This window comes from Ostrea edulis, chromosome 7 (assembly GCF_947568905.1).
Source record: "Ostrea edulis chromosome 7, xbOstEdul1.1, whole genome shotgun sequence".
Classification (NCBI taxonomy): Eukaryota; Metazoa; Mollusca; class Bivalvia; order Ostreida; family Ostreidae; genus Ostrea; species Ostrea edulis.
The window spans coordinates 5,978,155-5,985,760 of record NC_079170.1 but is presented as its reverse complement, the minus strand read 5'-3'; the positions used below and the strand labels follow the sequence as shown (position 1 = coordinate 5,985,760).

The 7,606-nt window shown below is 38.0% G+C and overlaps 3 non-coding genes across 3 annotated transcripts; all 3 read left to right on the top strand.

The window, feature by feature from the left end:
• Positions 1 to 4,350: 4,350 nt before the first annotated feature.
• Positions 4,351 to 4,514, top strand: LOC130048866 (U1 spliceosomal RNA). Its single transcript, XR_008797409.1, has one exon. It is a non-coding gene; the product is annotated as a U1 spliceosomal RNA (small nuclear RNA).
• A 1,231-nt stretch (positions 4,515 to 5,745) lies between these two features.
• LOC125657287 (U6 spliceosomal RNA) lies at positions 5,746 to 5,854 on the top strand. The gene has a single exon (XR_007363266.1). It is a non-coding gene; the product is annotated as a U6 spliceosomal RNA (small nuclear RNA).
• A 469-nt stretch (positions 5,855 to 6,323) lies between these two features.
• On the top strand, positions 6,324 to 6,487 carry LOC130048865 (U1 spliceosomal RNA). The gene has a single exon (XR_008797408.1). It is a non-coding gene; the product is annotated as a U1 spliceosomal RNA (small nuclear RNA).
• Positions 6,488 to 7,606: the final 1,119 nt, after the last annotated feature.

The following is a 7,606-nucleotide window of genomic DNA, read 5'->3' as shown; positions in this document are numbered from 1 at the left end:
TAAGAGGGGAAGTCGGGGATATGAAGAGGGCCCCTTAAAGTGCCTGTAGAGTCTACACTGAGCCAGCGACGTCACCTACAGCAAGCCTCAGAAGCGAATTAGAGGAGTGATTTATGAGAGATGTGGATATGTAAACGAATGGAGGCAAATTATGAAGTTCTTATAGATCCGCGGCAACATACAGTGCCCGTTAATTGAAAAGGATGGGGAGTTTTAATGACGGGGATGTAGAGAAAGATATTGTATTATCCCGATCTGTTTATCTCGTGTGTTTGTAGTCAGAAAGACTAGTCCAATAATTTTGATATGTGGGTGGTGAATATTGATAATGTAGGATATGATGAAAATATAAAAACTGGGGAGGGGGAATACAAGTATGTAAAGAGAGAGAGAGAGAGAGAGAGAGAGAGAGAGAGAGAGAGAGAGAGAGAGTTACTATACTATTTTTAAAAGGTATTTGAAAGTCATTGACATCTGGTAGTTTGGATTGTTCCAACAATACAAAGTCATTGACTTTAAGAACAATTCTAACACGGTTATTGCAAAGAAAGAAAAAAATCTCCGATATACCTTCATACGAATGAATCAATTGATTATGAAAAAATGTATGCACACGTCGTTTGGACTAATAACTGAATTTGATGATCTTAGAAATAAATCAGTATATGTAGTAAAAGGAATTCATAAATGAAGTCATTCAGTATAAACCAATCGTCTGCATTCCAGAGTCGTGGTGAGTCACAGACAAGTTTTTATTGAACTGTTGTATTTAAGGAATTGATACATGAAAAACCCCTACAATCTCACCCTTTTTCGTCAGCAAAAAAAACTATAAACAAAAAACAAAACACAAAAAACACGAAAGTAGGTCGTTTCGAAAACTGCGATGACGTCACATTGACCTAATTCGTAGCTGTATATAGGAAAACGATATGCAGTATATTTATGAATAGAAATAAAGTTTTTTTGTGTATATGTTGCAGGATAACTGACTTGGGTATACACACTTTATAACGGAAGTAGGGGTATATTGGTTTTATCCCGGTCCGTCGGAAGGAAGGAAGGAAGGAAGGAAGGAAGGAAGGAAGGAAGGAAGGAAGGAAGGAAGGAAGGAAGAAAGAAAGGAAGGAAGGAAGGAAGGAAGGAAGGAACGTCACAACCCATATCCGTGAGAGATCAATCTCCGAAATCTGAAGACCCTTTTAAAAACTCTGCGACTGTCTCCGAAAGTATTCACTCAAAGAGTACCGGTCGTAAAAACCCAGAATCCACTTGAGCAGGATTGTCGAGTGGGTCAAGGTCAAATATCAAGATCACAATTTCTCCCCCAACAACTTCCTAAGTGGGAAAGCTCGGTCAATGTCAAGGAGGACTGCATGAACCAAGCAAGTGCCAATTAACATATCTACCCAACAACATTAGGGCATTGTTAGTTTGGAACTGCTCGTTAAGCAATACCCTTCACAATTTTCAAATTCTAACCAGGAAATTGTAAGCATTTCCATTAAATTGCATTCTTGAAATGACAAACCCAATTGCATTTTCTGCTTACATCAACACAAAGTGATAAACTGAACCTCCTTAGATACACCCCCCCCCCCTTTCCAAATCCAGAAATACACATACACAGAAAGAGGTAAATATCCAGTAGAACTCACTGACATTTCACCTGGTGTACTATTGTTAAACGAAGAAGAAGAAAAAAGGAATAGACAAATAGGAATTAAAAGAAAAACGTGAACAAGCTTGAGGTAGACTTGCTTGATCAGGAATGGTGAAATATCCTTGTTCAGATTCTATACTCAGGAAACATATTCTTTGGGCCATTGTTCAGCCTCTTCAATCCAAGTGAACTCACTGAAATGACATCCACGTCCACACATGAACACAAATCATCCAGCAAGCAAATCTGCAGCTCCCCGTCCTGTCGTCCTCAAAACTGAAAGCAAAAATCCCCGCCAACCAACTCTTTCACATGTCCCTGTTTCTGATCCTACAAAAAAACCCACTTTATCAATGTACATTGACGACCACCATGCATTCAAACACAAATAAACAAATTCCATTAGTTCTTTTTTTTTTAAATTATGTCGTACCCTGGTCACATTGCCTTCGTAAATGGTTTGCTCACTAAAGGTCATACCGGGTGAAATGACCATACATAGGTCTACATATATGTAGAGGGGAAAAGGCTGATCAACAATTTTTATCACATTTGTTCGAGCATGTATATATATTCAATAAAATGACACTTGTCGTAAAGAACACAAACTGATCCAGTGACTGTGACGTGTTACAGAAAACATGGCTAGAGAGTGAGGTCCCATCCTCGGAATACCCCTCTGGATCTGCCTATTGGACGGAGAGTATATTTATAGGCGAGCACTTGTGTGCGGGTAGTATTGTCTTACGACAGCATCTAGTTTAGCCTCAGGTAATGTTTCGGTCTTTATATTTCAAAACAACATTTCTCGACTTCAGAGTTTATCTTACAACATACCCGAAAACGCTATCATAATATTTCATAATTTAACACCGATGACGGATCCATAGGGGAAATATGACTTACTTACTTACTCACTCACCCACCCACCCACCCACCCACCCACCCAGATTGAACATCTTTAACCAAAATGACATGTTTTTTCCATTGTATTGTAGGCTCTTGTGTGATTCCCTTTTTTGCGAAAAAAGGGTACAAACTGGACCCCCTCCATTAAGTAGACCCCCTCCCCTGAATTTTATTCTGGATACGCCCCTGAATAATGTAGAATAAGATGAACTATCCATGATTTGATATGTCTATTTTTTCATATGCATAAAAGTGTCCAATTGGTCGCGCTTTCTACTTACCGCCTCAGTACCCCTTATTTGTCGTAAGAGGTGATCAAATGGGGCGGTCCTTCGGATGAGAACGCAAAAATGTAGGCTCCGTGGAGATCCCTCCCTGCTCCCAGGCCGTAAGCGACGAACATATAGACCTAAAGTTAGCAGCCCTTCACCGGCAATGTTGACGTTTTGATATGAGGGACAACAATATACAATCAATCCAGTCTACATACCCTCTTCCCTCCATAACTGTTGATGTGAAGTTTGGGGACCGTATCAAAAATAGTTGAATGATAATGAAGAAACACATAAGAACTAATACAGGGTGTATCAATTATTTCAGATATGTATGATCTTTAAATGCATTAATCTGAAATCTGAAATATTACAGGTATATTTTTCAAGGGAAATAACTTTATAGATGGTATGAATGTATATTCATAAAAAAGGATAAACTCAAGTTTTGATAGATCCTGGAAGAGATATAATGCCTCATTGTGATATGATTGGTTGGGTTGTAATTGTGGGGATGAGAAATTATTTTAGAAATCAAAGAAAATGACAGATGACCTAGAACAGAAATGAGAGGCATTATACCAAAAAACCTTTTAAACTAAATTATGTTAGCACTTGGTAAGAAGTTAGAAATATGAATCAGTGGATTTTTGTTTCAAATCAATATAGTGAAACGGTGAGAGGTAATGATTCTCCCAATGCAAATTAGTGGGCTGTTTCGAATTAAGTACCCCTCAAATTTATAATACCAGATTTACTGTGTGTGAAGGCCTATAAATGTGATCAACAATATTGGAATGTTATTTATGATAATAATGATATTTGTCAGAGATGTTTCATGTGAAGGAAAATTTATTGCATGGAGGTCATATACGAAACTGAAAGTCAGTTGTATAAATCGAAATTGAAACTGAAATGCATGGTCGATAGGTAGAATAAGTTATTGACAATTGGGGAATGCCCCGCTATATATCAAGACAGTAACTGATATTTTTGTTCTCTAGCATGTTTATTGCTATGGATGGCAACCACTAGGGGAAATTAAGTACCAACTACCATCTAAATGTACCTGATATGGTGGATCCAGGTTCTTTGTACCTGATAGGGTGGATCCAGGTTCTTGGAAAGCCATATAAAACAGATTTACACATTCTTTAGAGCCAAACAATTCAGAAAGAAATTGTCATATTGATATCAAGTAAAGGAGACAACAATAAAAAATATTAGGTTAATGAAAGTTTAAATTTATAAGGAAATGTCAAAGTATATTTCCAATATTCTTGTGAAGGGAGCGTTTGACAGAAAGGCGTGCGATGCGTGCTTGCAGTGTGTGAATTTCGCTTAGGGTTGAAGAGTCGCACAGGAGCAAGTAATCTGTGAGGGGCGATGTCATTTGGGGTATGTCCGTGTAGTAGAATGTATAATGGTGATGTCTATAATTTCTTAAACACTTCATTTTTGTAAGGCGGCATAGAATGAAATTGTCAAGTTCAACACAGCCAAGTCATACTTACCTGGTGCAGAGGGCACCCTGATCCCCAAGGGGGTCCCTCCAGGGCGAGGCCTTTCTATTGCACTTCAGATCGGCTGAACCTTGCGATCGCCCCAAATGCGGGCGACTCGGGCACGTAATTTTTAAGTGTGGGGGTCTGCGTTCGCGCTAACCCCTGGATATGCTCAATTGAAATTCAGATTGCACACATTGACCATAGAATTTTTCTTCAAATTAATTTTTATTGCTTGTAAATATCATCACATGTTTTTATTTCTAGTCATATACATTTGAAATTGGGTTTCATCAGAGTAGTTTTTAGATCATTAAGTATGCGCACTTTGTCCATGTATTTTCCCGCAGTTTGTCACTACATTTCGCTGATTATTGTGGTATTGTTAAATGTTACTGTCACATTATAATTTAATTGTTTTCCGTCACACAGATATCTGTATTTCGCTGTTATAAATTTGCAACAGGCCAATATATTTAAAATTTATTCCAAATGTTTTAAACCCAATTCAGTCCATTTTTACATTTTACTGCATGGAACCAAATATCGGAGTTACTCCCCTTTAACTGTGACCCTGTGTGCCTATTGTGACGTCGTATTCATGACAACGGATGTTGTGCAGATTGCCGAAACGTGTGGATTCATTTCTCTTCCCTGTTATTTTTCTTTTCTTCATGTTGTGAATTTCTTTTCGAAAAGCGCGTGCCATCGGGGTTTCTTGTGGCATTATTCGATATTTTTTAAAAGAAGAAAGTGGACATGTAACAGTGAGAACAGAACAGAAAATGATAGGATAAAACAACACAAACACAAAAATAAGGTCAGTTTTATTTTTACTGCAATTCAATTCAGTTTTTAGCAACGTATAACATGGTGTTTATACACTCTGTCGCATTGACTTATCATCCCGCGCGTTGTCCGGCAGGACAATTGTTTATCTCTCTCTCTCCCCGCACTTCTGCACAGCATCGCTAGGCCGCCTGGACATTGGGGGTGAATTTGTCAAGGCGTAGTGTGAAATGGGGAATGCACTGAAACTTGTTGGACAGGAAAAATTAGGTAAAACATACAGACAGACTAACGAACTGATAATTATTTTATTAATTTGTTTGTTTTGTTGGGTTTAGAATTTTACCATGTTATGTATATAATCTATGATGACATAAGAGAAAATGCTTTACACTGTTCTCTAAATGTGAATTTTTCATTTTATTTCATTTTTTAAAAATGACACATGTGTGAAAGGTGTATGTGTGCGTGTGTGTAGCAGTTGTCTTTCTTGTATACGCAGTAACAACGTACTTCCAGATGTTTACAGTATGCAAATTCTTAAAACGTTTATTTCATACTACTCTCCGCTCAACAGTACTTATATTTTGTAGATGATTTTGCTTGTGTACTTGCTTTTCGGCAGTACATATATTAAAATTGGAACGATACAGAGAAGATTAGCATGGCCCCTGCGCAAGGATGACACGCAAATTCGTGAAGCGTTCCATATTTTTTTTTTTTTTTTTTTCTTATTTAAAAAAAAAAAAAAAAAAAAAAAATCCCCCCCCCCCTCCCCCGGGAGGATTCGAACCTGTCGCACACTGCTGTGCGCGGAGAACATTGCCCTAGTGAATTCTCTTTCTTGTAACTAAAGAAATTAACAGTAATAATCATATATTTCATGTCTTTTCCAAAGAAAAATTCAAGCAACCGAACGTTGGCTGTGCGAATTCGAACGTTCACAGTACGTCACAGTTAGAAAAACGGAGCGTTTGACAGAAAGGCGTGCGATGCGTGCTTGCAGTGTGTGAATTTCGCTTAGGGTTGAAGAGTCGCACAGGAGCAAGTAATCTGTGAGGGGCGATGTCATTTGGGGTATGTCCGTGTAGTAGAATGTATAATGGTGATGTCTATAATTTCTTAAACACTTCATTTTTGTAAGGCGGCATAGAATGAAATTGTCAAGTTCAACACAGCCAAGTCATACTTACCTGGTGCAGAGGGCACCCTGATCCCCAAGGGGGTCCCTCCAGGGCGAGGCCTTTCTATTGCACTTCAGATCGGCTGAACCTTGCGATCGCCCCAAATGCGGGCGACTCGGGCACGTAATTTTTAAGTGTGGGGGTCTGCGTTCGCGCTAACCCCTGGATATGCTCAATTGAAATTCAGATTGCACACATTGACCATAGAATTTTTCTTCAAATTAATTTTTATTGCTTGTAAATATCATCACATGTTTTTATTTCTAGTCATATACATTTGAAATTGGGTTTCATCAGAGTAGTTTTTAGATCATTAAGTATGCGCACTTTGTCCATGTATTTTCCCGCAGTTTGTCACTACATTTCGCTGATTATTGTGGTATTGTTAAATGTTACTGTCACATTATAATTTAATTGTTTTCCGTCACACAGATATCTGTATTTCGCTGTTATAAATTTGCAACAGGCCAATATATTTAAAATTTATTCCAAATGTTTTAAACCCAATTCAGTCCATTTTTACATTTTACTGCATGGAACCAAATATCGGAGTTACTCCCCTTTAACTGTGACCCTGTGTGCCTATTGTGACGTCGTATTCATGACAACGGATGTTGTGCAGATTGCCGAAACGTGTGGATTCATTTCTCTTCCCTGTTATTTTTCTTTTCTTCATGTTGTGAATTTCTTTTCGAAAAGCGCGTGCCATCGGGGTTTCTTGTGGCATTATTCGATATTTTTTAAAAGAAGAAAGTGGACATGTAACAGTGAGAACAGAACAGAAAATGATAGGATAAAACAACACAAACACAAAAATAAGGTCAGTTTTATTTTTACTGCAATTCAATTCAGTTTTTAGCAACGTATAACATGGTGTTTATACACTCTGTCGCATTGACTTATCATCCCGCGCGTTGTCCGGCAGGACAATTGTTTATCTCTCTCTCTCCCCGCACTTCTGCACAGCATCGCTAGGCCGCCTGGACATTGGGGGTGAATTTGTCAAGGCGTAGTGTGAAATGGGGAATGCACTGAAACTTGTTGGACAGGAAAAATTAGGTAAAACATACAGACAGACTAACGAACTGATAATTATTTTATTAATTTGTTTGTTTTGTTGGGTTTAGAATTTTACCATGTTATGTATATAATCTATGATGACATAAGAGAAAATGCTTTACACTGTTCTCTAAATGTGAATTTTTCATTTTATTTCATTTTTTAAAAATGACACATGTGTGAAAGGTGTATGTGTGCGTGTGTGTAGCAGTTGTCTTTCTTGTA